The sequence below is a fragment of the Crocodylus porosus genome, unplaced genomic scaffold (genome assembly GCF_001723895.1).
Source record: "Crocodylus porosus isolate Cpor-Errol unplaced genomic scaffold, CroPor_comp1, whole genome shotgun sequence".
NCBI classification, from domain to species: domain Eukaryota; kingdom Metazoa; phylum Chordata; order Crocodylia; family Crocodylidae; genus Crocodylus; species Crocodylus porosus.
The window spans coordinates 11,221,139-11,232,382 of NW_017728936.1; positions in this window are offsets into that span (position 1 = coordinate 11,221,139).

An 11,244-nucleotide genomic window follows, 5' to 3' on the forward strand; every position below is an offset into this window, starting at 1 on the left:
GACGTCAGGAGCTCTGCCACAGACTCTCCGTGTGCCCACGAGACAGTCACTTCATCCCACGGAGCCTCAGTTTCCAACCTTGGCAATAGTGACAACAGCACTGCCCTGCCTTGCTAGGGGTGTTGTAAGGATAGGCTCATTAATATACATGAAGTGCCTTCATAGTACAGTGATAAGGAGGGTTATATGTACCTAGACTAATGAACAGCTGTCATCTCCAGTGCTGAAAAGGTAGCAGAAGCATAAAAGTGAGGTCCCAGATACTTATGTAGCGATCTACCTATCCGCACAAAACAAATTAACACCTGCTGTGTGAAGTGGAGGCACATTCGTTCTCACAAACAAATCCTTTTCATACAGGATATTGCTGATAGATAGGTACAGTCACTTTTACAATTAAGCAATTAACTGTGCCATCAAAAGTGAGTTAAGTTCACTGAACCAAAATTAAGAGCAACAACAAATTAAAATGAGAAATAGCACGCAGCCAGCCTAGGGCAAGGCAGGGGCTTTATATTTTTTAATTCCCATCGCTTCTAGTATCTATGATGTGACAGAGAGACTCCCGACTCTCCCTGAAGTTGGAGGAACAGTAAATAAATTAGCAGTGACACGACAGTAGATTCAGCTTCCTTCCCAGGCAGCCACCGCTGGATTGCTTTTATCTTCTGGTGGCAAATCCTCTGCACAAAAACCTTTAAATCAGGAGGGAGAAAGCAATGCAGCCCAGGATGCCGTTAGCCTTCTTGGCAACCAGGGCACACCGCTGGCTCACATTGAGTTTATTGACTGCTGTAACCCCCAGGTCCTTTCCTGCAGAGCTGCTGCCTAGCCAGTTGGTCCCCAGCCTGTCCCAGAAGCAGGAACCGGATCTAGGTCCCCTTGGTCAGATGCAGGATCTCGGCTAGGATGGGGAACCTTTGCCCATGGCGGTCACTAGCGAGGTGCACTGTATGTGTCTGGGGTTTCCATTGATTTCAACACCCAACCGAGGATCCAGCCTGCTGGGCTCAGGAAGGTCTTGGCCACTGCCACTCAGCATCTCCCCATCTCACAAGATCCCCTCCATCCTCCCTCCTTCCTATGTCATGACTGGTATTGCAACAGGGTATAAAGGCCCCCAGCCCCCCTCCAGATCCCCACTGTGCATCTAGATGGACGCACAGCACAAGACCGGTAGGCACGAACCGCTCCTAAGCCGCTCCAAACCAGGCTTGCCCAGCTCACTACAAAGCGGCTGCATTTTTCCCATCAAGACCAGCCAGGAAATACATCAAAACACTTAGAAAGAAACAAGAGCCCTGTCTGTTTAAAAAAAAAAAAAAAAAAAAGTAAGCGAACAAAATCCTCTGCAGGAAAAGGTCAAGAAATCATCAATAGAAAAGGCTGTTGAGGTGGCAGCTTCCCTGGGCTGGATTTCCATGAATACGTCTTATCCGATTAGCCTTATATCACCCATCTATTGTACAAGTGTATTGTGTCGGAAACCAGTCCCCTAACTGAGAAAACTCCTTATTACTTCTCAGGCCCTTTGTGAGCCTGAGGGAATGGGAATGTTTTGTATCGGGGATGAGTCGGACCTCCCTTCGCGCCCTGTTGCTCGAGAGAGATTGTTCCCTTATTGGGACACACTTCAACTGGCTCTCCCCACCTCGTTGTCCAGAGGGTCTTTTGTCCACGCTCTGCTTTTCTCTCTCACAAGCTTTAAAGATCATTCAGAAGATGGCACATCTCTTTCTCAGTTTCTTTCTGCCACACATATATCAATTTGTGGACCCTTTTTCTAGCCGGTGCAGTTTGCACCCGAACTCAACCGGACGACTGAACAGAGCGAAGCGGATGAATCAATGAGCAGTAAGCAGAGCCGAGGCCCAGAGGACAACGTTTTAGCTATCCTGTCCCTTTGCCACTTGTACGAGCAAGACCTCCTGAGACAGGACAGCGGACAGGGCTGGGGCTGTGCTGGAACGGCGATGTTTTATCAATAAGGACAGGTGTTACAGATCCTTTTAACTCAGTATCTTCAATTTTTTTCCCTACTTCTCTTTGGTGTTAAGTTGCACTTGAAGCATTTTCAGTTCATATTTATGGGCTTGTCTGCCCTGTGTTGTTTCTCTTTACTTCCCACCAGCAGCTCAGAAGTCCTGAAGAGAAGAGACAGGACCACAAAAGGGGGTTTCTGGAGCAATTTCACCCAGTGTTTCTGCAGGCATGGGTGAATTACCTCCCGATCCCTGAGCTGCCGTCCCAGGCAGAGTAACATTCACTCGTTCATTTGAGGCCTCCCATGGTTTCCTCTTTGTCACAGAGCCGGACTTCAGCAGCTAAGTGCCTCTCAGCTCATATTCTGGGTTACCAAGCTGTTGGAAATGACAAGTCGCTATTACAGCCATTCATCTCTATAGATGTAGCACGAAAGAGCTACTCCATCAGGGTCAGATCTAAGACCCGCTGGAGTTGATGAAGGTATTCCCAGTTGGATCGGGGGCTCTGAGGTTCTGCCAAGAGGAAAGAAACGGGAGGGTCCAGTTTTCCCAGATGAGACGCCATCTGTATAACTTGTCATTGCCTTGAACCGGCAGAAGCAGCCCCCAGAAAGATCAGAGTGATTGGAGGCACAGGTAACATTTTCCAAAGCAGCCCTGTATTAATGGTTGGATGACTTTTCTTCATATAGGACTTGGATGATCACAGGGCAATTGTTTGGGGAGTTTCCACAGTTTTCCGCTCATTTTTTCAGGGTGTGGGAACTTTCAGCTGAAAATTATTCAGCTTTTTTAGATGCTAGAAACCACAATTATTTTGCTGTTCAGGCTTGTAGACACAGCTGCAATTTTCAGCAGTGGTGGTGGGAGGGGGGGAACCCCCCAAAATAAATGCAAAAGGAGGTTTTCCAGCCACGTCTGCCTCAGTTACTCGGGGAACCAACATCTCTCGGGGTGGAAGCCAACATGGACACAGTTTTCTTGGGGTTATGATGATAATGCATTTGTTTTGCAACCGTCCATGATTCTCTGTCCAAGGCTGGGATCCCATTTGAGGAGACACCATGCTAATGCACCTTCAGTGGCAGGCCTTCCCCTCCGTCTGGACAGGCAAACCAAAGTATCATTGCCCTCCTTATACAGCCGAGGGCCTGGGTCACACAACACTGACTTGTCAGAAGTCCTTCAAGAAGTTCATGAGTTTAGAAGTGAATTCCTCTTAAAACAAGGGGCTCTGATATTGCCTGAACCTAAGCCTTTTTGTCCCCCCCCCCCCAAATCCTGATAGAAATAACCATAAGCTAATAGCAGAGGGGCTTCTGCATTGTACCAGAGCCCCTCATGACCTTTTATCAACGCTAACACATCCTGTGGGTGTGCTGCTGTTTGTAACGAGCAGCAATTGGCATGTTAATCAGATGCAAATAGAGTTTAAATATTTAAACGGAAACAAAAAACCGAGCCGCCCCCCACAACCCTATTCAGCACACCGAGCCTTAACGGTGTCATGGCAAACATCGCTTTAAAGGGGGAAAACATTACTTTCAACCTGACCTTTAAAGATGAAAAGCATTTGTTCAGCACATTATTCGGATTTACAAAGCAGTTTTGACAGCTCCATTATTGAACGTTACAAACTGTTGCTCAATATTGAAATCCCATCATCATCTTCCCCCCCTCCCCCCCACACCCGTTTTTTTGGCTCTTGTCATTCAGATGGTGGGTGGAAGTAAGACAGAAAGAATCAAAGAGGGAAGCTGTTGAATGAACTTGACAGGTCTGTGTTTGTCTGCCCTGTTTGTGTGCATGTTCAGGAGAGATATGCGAACTACACACACAAGCAAGATCACAGGCTCAGACATGTGCTGATAACTTGTTTCCCTCCAGCCAGGGTTTTACATTATCCCCAGGGAAGGAAAAAAATGTTCTTTCTGGGGGGGAAAAAGCCTATAAACATGGAGTGTTATAATGAAATATTGTTCTTTCTGATATTCCTTCATTTAAATAATGGAAGGCAGTACAGAACAGGCCACTGCTGCTTCCCACCGGGGAGAAGTTTTACAGCATCACAGCCCTTGCTTTGCAAGAATACGAATGAAGGGAGCTTATCTCTGGAAGAAAGATTATACCCATGCTTTTGGGGACACTTTAATTTGTCTTTCCAACACTCTCACCCTGAGCACCTGCAGCAGACTCAGGGTTATACCTACCAACTATGCCCGTGGTGAGGGCAGCTTTCTACTCCGCTGCATTAAAAAAATATAGCACCTAAAAACGCCAGCCGAGATTGCCATCTCATTGTGTTACGAAGGCTGTCTTCAGTTTCTGCGTAGACAAATGCTATTAAATCATGGCAGGGCCCAGATACTCCTGGCTGTGATAGCTGCCCAATTTCTCCACCCAGAAGCAGGGCCCTTTCAGACTTTGGTTTGGTAAGGAAGGAGGACATTACAGAAGAGCAGGGCATAGAGAACAATCTTGAACAGGTTGTGCATGACTTGATTCTGTGAAAACTGAAGGGAAGGATTAAAAAATTGGTCTGTAATGAAGCTTCTTCATTTCTGAAGGGCAAATATTAAGAGAACTAGGCAGTAAAGTCAAATGGACTGGAGAACACAGGGGTCTGATGGTAGGGCAGCTTGGTGTTGTTCTCAGCTAAGGGTGCTGAAAGCCTAGCCATAAAGGTAACGTGCGATCCTAGGATGCATTGGGCAAAGCATTTCCAGCACAGATCGAGAAGCTGGCGGGACCTTGTATGGATAAGTGCATGAGTTCTGGTCACCCCCTGCTCAGGAAAGGTGAACTTCAGCTGAAACCAGTGAGGAGAAGGGATGCTGGGATGATCAGGGGAACAGACAACTTGTGAGAGGCAAGTAAAATAGCTGGACTAATTTAGCTTAGTCAAAGTTGGGCTGAGAGGGGATGGGAGTGTTGCGCACAAGCCACCCTGGGGAGAGAGGAGACCTGTTTCAGCTGAAGATGATGTTGACACAAGAACCAACAGGTATAAAGTAGCTATGAGCAGAGGCTGGAAATGAGAAGTGTCAGTGGGGGCAGAAACCTTATTACTTTTCAGCTAAAGCTTGGTCACTTTATGCAGGGATGATATAGCAGGGCTTCTTGTTTTCATGGGGACTAGTCTCACTGACCCATGCCCATGTCTTACATACCTGTGCTCGTGTAACAGGAGAGTCCCTGCCATGCAAGGCTTATAAATGTCATGGAAGGGAAGCACCAGCATCACCAGTTTACACAGGGGAATGGAGGACCAGGGAGACTAACTTGCCTCAAGCCCAACTACTTCTGTTCCTAGATGATGTTCATCCAAATTTGATTCCCTTCCCCCTGCAACTCCACTGATTAGCAGAGCAAGACAACTCTTGGGTTTTATTCCTTTGCTTCTGGTCTCCATTATGTTTTAATCCAGTAGCCCAGAAACTCTGATTGCCAAGTGCAAACCTCCAAAGCCCCACGAGGCTGCTCTGCCATTATCTCACCACTCAGATACTTAATTGTTTCAGCTGTATATTAATCTCCTGTCCTCATAATTGTGTCCTCTTAGTGCCTTCTCAATTAGACCCACCTATCAGCACTGGCCCCTAATCTCCCCTGCAGCTGGCCAGTTTGCACACAGGCTTCTTCAGTTTACAGCCAATTTTCCTGAGTGGTTAAATGAACTGGGGTGGAGGAGGGTGGTTCAATTGCTGTTCCTTATACAGGGAGATAGGCTGCCTGCATGAAGAAGGAGACTGGGGTGGGGAGACCCTGTATTCACATCACTTGAGCTAGCAGAGAGCAAAGAGGATGCTATCTCAGGGTCAGCGACTCCCAGCCAAGGTGCTCAGACACCCTGGGGTGCCTTGAGATCTTTTCAAGGGTGCTATGCAGTGTTAACGCTGTTAGGTATGCAGACATGAGTCACAGCAGGAACCCAGTTTCAAATGGGAATCCAAAAGCATTACAAACCTTCTGATCAGTTAGAGGTCTCTGCAACACCAGAATTGCTCTGTTATTTTTTCTGCAGTCAAAACATGAGCAGAAATGAAGAGAGAGCATTTTCCAAGGAGGGTGGTGCCTTGAATCTAGAAACAGGTTGAGAACCACGAGCCTGTTCAGTAAAAGAGCCCATGCGCTGAACTGTAGCTGCTCCACATCAACCCTGGGCAGCCACACAGGAGCACAGTTTCCAGCTCCTTACTTTAAAAAGAAGTTTCCAAGTACTTTCTTGCCTGCAAGGGGAGGCAGGCAGGCTGCTGCTGCTGGTATTTCTCCTAAGCAGGAGAAGGAAGAGAGCCTGAGCATTAGCACTTGGGAGGCTCTGAGCAAGCTTTAACTCTTTGGCTTGCCAGGCCCAGTAGAAAATGGTAGAGGTGAAATGGTGAGTTATGCTCACCTTTTTAAAGACCTGTAGCTCTGCCCCCGTGTCCAGGATGAACTCAATCTCTAAAAACAGCTGCTCTTACCCTCTTTGTGCCCCAAAGTGCCTTTGTTATTATTGATTGTGAATGCAGCAACAGATCCGCAGTGTTAGGAGCCATACAGACAAGTTCCTGATCCAGACAGTTTCAGGATCTCAGGGGGAAATTCAGAGAAAGAAAAGCTGATTACTACAGTCTCCCTCTCTGAAACAAGATACAGAGATGGCATGTGACCAAGGCCACACAAGGAGCCAGTAGCACCGTTTGGAAATGAGCCTAGACCTCCAGAGCCCCAGCTCAGTGCGTTAATCCTAAAGCGTCCTTCTGTAATGCTTATGCCCCCGCTTCCCCATTTAAAATGTATTTAACCTAATAGGAGCCTGTAAGACAGCCAGGGACTGTGGGAAACTGAGGCACAGAGAAAGCAAGGGCTTGTCTTGTTTGCAGGGTTAGGTCCTGTAATCAGAGGGCCTCCCCACACCTAACTGCAGTCTGCACAGAGGTCTCCAGCGGGAGGGACGCGGTGCTTTGGACTTGGGCTGGTGGCCCTGGACTCGATGATCTCCCGAGGTCCCTTCCAGCCCTAATGTCTATGAAATCTATGAAGGGGACACTGCTCTACTTGCCCAGGCATCTCGGCTATTCTGTGCTGCTAAATCCCTTCCGTCTGTGCTGGCCACACGTGGGTGGCAGCATGACTGCTCCGGTGCGTAAACCAGGCCTAAGTGAATTGACCAGGTTCACTCAGGAAGTCTGTGGCAGAGAAGGGAACCTCTGTGCCCGCCCCGCCAGAGCCAGATGGGCATCTTTCTTTCCCAGGGGGTCTGAGCGGGGCGCTGCCACATTTACCCCCTTGCTCTGTAGCCTGGTTCAACCATTACTCAGCTAGCCTGGTTTCTGCAGATGATCTCCCTGCAGGTGGTCAAAGCATTTAATCTCTTCCCCTTGTTCCCCTTGCCCTTAGGCTAGTGAAAATCTCCCCATGAGGTCCCAATCCTGCCATGGGCTCTGATGCCTGCCTGGGGCACCCCCTATGCTGTACCTGGCTTCCCGTGATCACAGACCTGATGAAGAATGTCTTGCATTCAAAATCTTGTCTAACTTTATCCCAGCTACACAGTTGCTCCAATAAAAGAGATCACCTTAAGAAATCCTTGCCTCTTACATAGTTTCTGGACCCCCATGACCACCACCTCACTCTTACGCTACCTTATTTCTAAAGAAGGGGAGGAATAATGTCTTGGTATGAATGAGAGAGGAGGACAGCAGAGTTTGTAGATTTTCCTGCATTGCATTTCCACCTAGCCACAGTGAAAGCAACAGCAGCTTGGGTTCATTTGGCAGGATGACTCAGATTTAATTACTCTTGAACTTCAGTTACCATGCAAACTGTATCAATTTATCTGCAATTAACTCACGACTCTTGCAGAACTAATGATTTTTCTTTAAAAGAAAAGGAACAGAAAGGCAATAGTTTGTTATGAAATCCTGCTCCTTTCAGATCCCTTCTCCTTCCGGTTCCTGCTCATTTCCTTCAACCAGGCAGAGCAGAGCGAGGTTTTGCTTTGCTGCTTTGTAAGATAAAATTAAAAGGAAATGTAGGAACTCGGTGTTGGAAAGGGTTGTACCCGAGTAACTTTTGCTGGGATTTCGGTCCTACCTGCCCTTGGGCTATTGCAAATCTCCCAGTTAGGTCCTTATCTGTCAAGCGGTCTTGCACAACTGGCTCTGGTGCTTGCCCCGGGCACCCTCGAAGTCCCAGAGGTCCATGGCACAAGTTCATTGCAACTCCAGGATCTAATGTTTTTCGTGCCCATGAAGACTGGCATCTGCCCACACAGTGCATGGGGCTGGCAATAAGACTGTCAGTCAACTGGGTCATTTCATGTCCAAAATGGCCCAGGAAGAATATAGAGCCAGGCTTTTGAGGGGGTGCTGACTGTCGCTGAATCCAGATCCCCCACCAAGGACCCAGCACCAATGTGCACCCACTGCAGATAGGTCCTTGGCAAAACCTACCCCAAACATTGCTCCAAGGCCTGTCCAAACCCATCATGAAAGACCACATCTACCCTGTACAATGGACAGCCTAACTAGATATGGGAAGCTGTGGTGACCTCCATTTTGCAAATGGGCTGCAGTACAGTTAACTCACCCAAGGTCATGTAGGAAATCTGTAGCAGAGCCAGACATTGACCCAGAGTCTCAGTCCTGTGCCCAAACCCCCAGGCTGTGCTCCTTTCTGCCCCCCTCTGCCTTCTGCCCAGATTCAGGCTGGGTGAGATGAGAGGCAGGCAGGCATGGCACTGGGGGTAGCTGAGGCAGGCCACTCATCAGGTTTCTTACCTTTTAAACAGGTTTTGTATTTCATTCTCCTCCATCAAGTCAGGCACCTGGAGGGCATGCTTACTGCGGTGCACAGATCTTGTTATGTGCTTCCCCCAGTCCCCTCCAGCCTTTATTACCTTTATAACATTAATTAACATTTAACTCCATGCTCATCTTCCTGTTGCTTCTGCTGTGACTGAGACCAGGAGGGTTCCCCACCACATCCTAAGCCCTAGGACCAAAGCTTGTGGATGCACTGGATGCACACCTTGGTGGGGTTATTTGACTCCAGCAGTCTTCCCTGCCCAGAGCAGGGGGCTGGACCCGATGATCTCACAAGGTCCCTTCCAGGCCTAAACTTCTGTGAATCTTCTTCCATGACTTTGACATAAGCTGAATGTGAGCCAGCAGTGTGCCTTTGTTGCTAAAAAGGGTAGCGGCATCCTGGGCTGCATTGGGAGGAGCGGTGCCAGCAGATCAAAAGCAGTGATCCTTCCCCTCTATTCAGCACCGGGGAGGCCACATCTGGAGTCCTGTGTCCAGTTTCGGGCCCCCCACTACAGATAGGATGTGGACAAATTGGAGAGAGTCCAGTGGAGGGCAATGGACATGGTTCAGAGGCTGGGGGACATGATTTATGAGGACAATCTGAGGGAACTGGGCTTATTTAGTCTGGAGAAGAAAAGACTGAGGGGGGATTGAATAGCAGCCTTCAACTTCCTGCAAGGTGTTTGCAAAGAGGATGGAGCTGGGCTGTTTTCAGTGGTGGGAGATGCAGAACAAGGAGCAATGGGCTCAAGTTGCAGCAAGGGAAGTTGAGGTTGGATATTAAGGAAAACTTTCTCACGAGGAGGGTGGTGAAGCACTGGAACAGGCTACCTAGAGAGGTTGTTGAGTCTCCATCCTTGGAGGTGTTTAAAACCCGGCTAGACAAAGCCTTGGCTGGGGTGATCTAGTTGGGGCTGGTTCTGCTTTGAGCAGGGCTGGACTAGATGTGACCTTCTGCGGTCCCTTCTGGCCCTCGTTGTCTGTGAATCTGTGACCCCCTTAACTTCTCCTGCTGGTAGACAAAAATCGGAAGACAAGCAAGGCAGGAGCCCGTGCTGAAAAGAGCAGCTTGAGCCTGGCCCCCCAGATCAGCTAATTCCATCTCTTGTCAGCTCTTCGTGGTAGGGCTGAGACCTGCTGATGGTCCCAGCATGACCCGTGGCAGGACACATGCTGACTGGGGTCTGTTCCCGAGGAGGGTGTGATCTACCGCCTGGTTACATCCCCCAGTGTGTGCTCTGGCTTTCAGCTGAGAGACCTGGGGCTAGCAGTGCAAGGCAAACCCTCCCTTTCAGTCCAGGCTCCAAAGAGCCCTCATTTTCCAGTCTGGCCCATACATAGCTTTGAGCCTGCAAAGAGGTTAACTAGACCTTATGATCTCTCTGTGTGATCCAGTGGTGGCATTAGGCCCATTTTAGAGATCAGAACACAGAGGCCCAGAAAGAGACTGATTTGGTCCCCTATCTTTGGCCAGTGTCACACCTAGGAATGCAGTCCAGGAGCTCTCCTTCCCAGGCCATGGCACTACTGCATTCACACCGTCTGTGGGCTCTGCCTCCTCCACAGACAGCCAGTCTATTGAGTAGGCAGCAAGGAAATGCAACCATGGTCGGATTTTTTTAGATCAATGCCATGGTGCCTTCAAAGCATGGGCTCTGGAGACCCCAGGCTTCCTGTGTCCATACTGAGGGCTATTAGGTGAAGACAGCCCCCAAACAGGTCATTTTTGAAAGCCTCTGCATCCTCAAAACCCAGGTGATGGTGACCTTTCTCGTGTACAAGTTGATTCTGGTAGGGGATCTATTATTCACAATGCAGCCTCTCTCTTTGGGGAGCGAAGGCATTCAGTGTCTCACTTAACTCTGCATTTCTCGGAACAATTTAGTTCCATCCTGGCTTGTTTTTAGCTGATTGCCATGGCAGATGCCTTTTAAATGAGTTGTCCTTCAAGATAATTTGCTGTGCTGAATGCCACGCTCCTCAATGACTATTATTTCGCAAGAAATTGCTGACCCCCCCCACCCCAGCAATTTCCTCTTCAGGTCATAGAGCAGGTGCTGGTGTCAGATCACAGGCCTAGGAGAAAAAGGAGGGTTAAATTAATAACAGGCCATGAAGAGAAAGTGCTAGGAACCAAAAAGTGATTAGGCAGTGTGGGGACACGGTCAGGAAGGCCAACCACACCTTGTCGTGCATCCACAGATGCACCTCGAGCAGGTCCAAGGAGGTGATCCTCCCCCTCTGTGCGGCACTGGTCAGGCCGCAGCTGGAGGACTGCGTCCAGTTCTGGGCGCCGCACTGCAGGAGGGATGTGGCCAGCATGGAGAGGGTCCAGAGGAGGCCACTCGTATGATCAGGGGCAGCAGGGCAGGCCCTACGAGGAGAGGTGACAGGACCTGAACCTGTTCAGCCTCCACAAGAGAAGGCTGAGGGGGATCTTGTGGCCTGTTATAAACTAGTCAGGG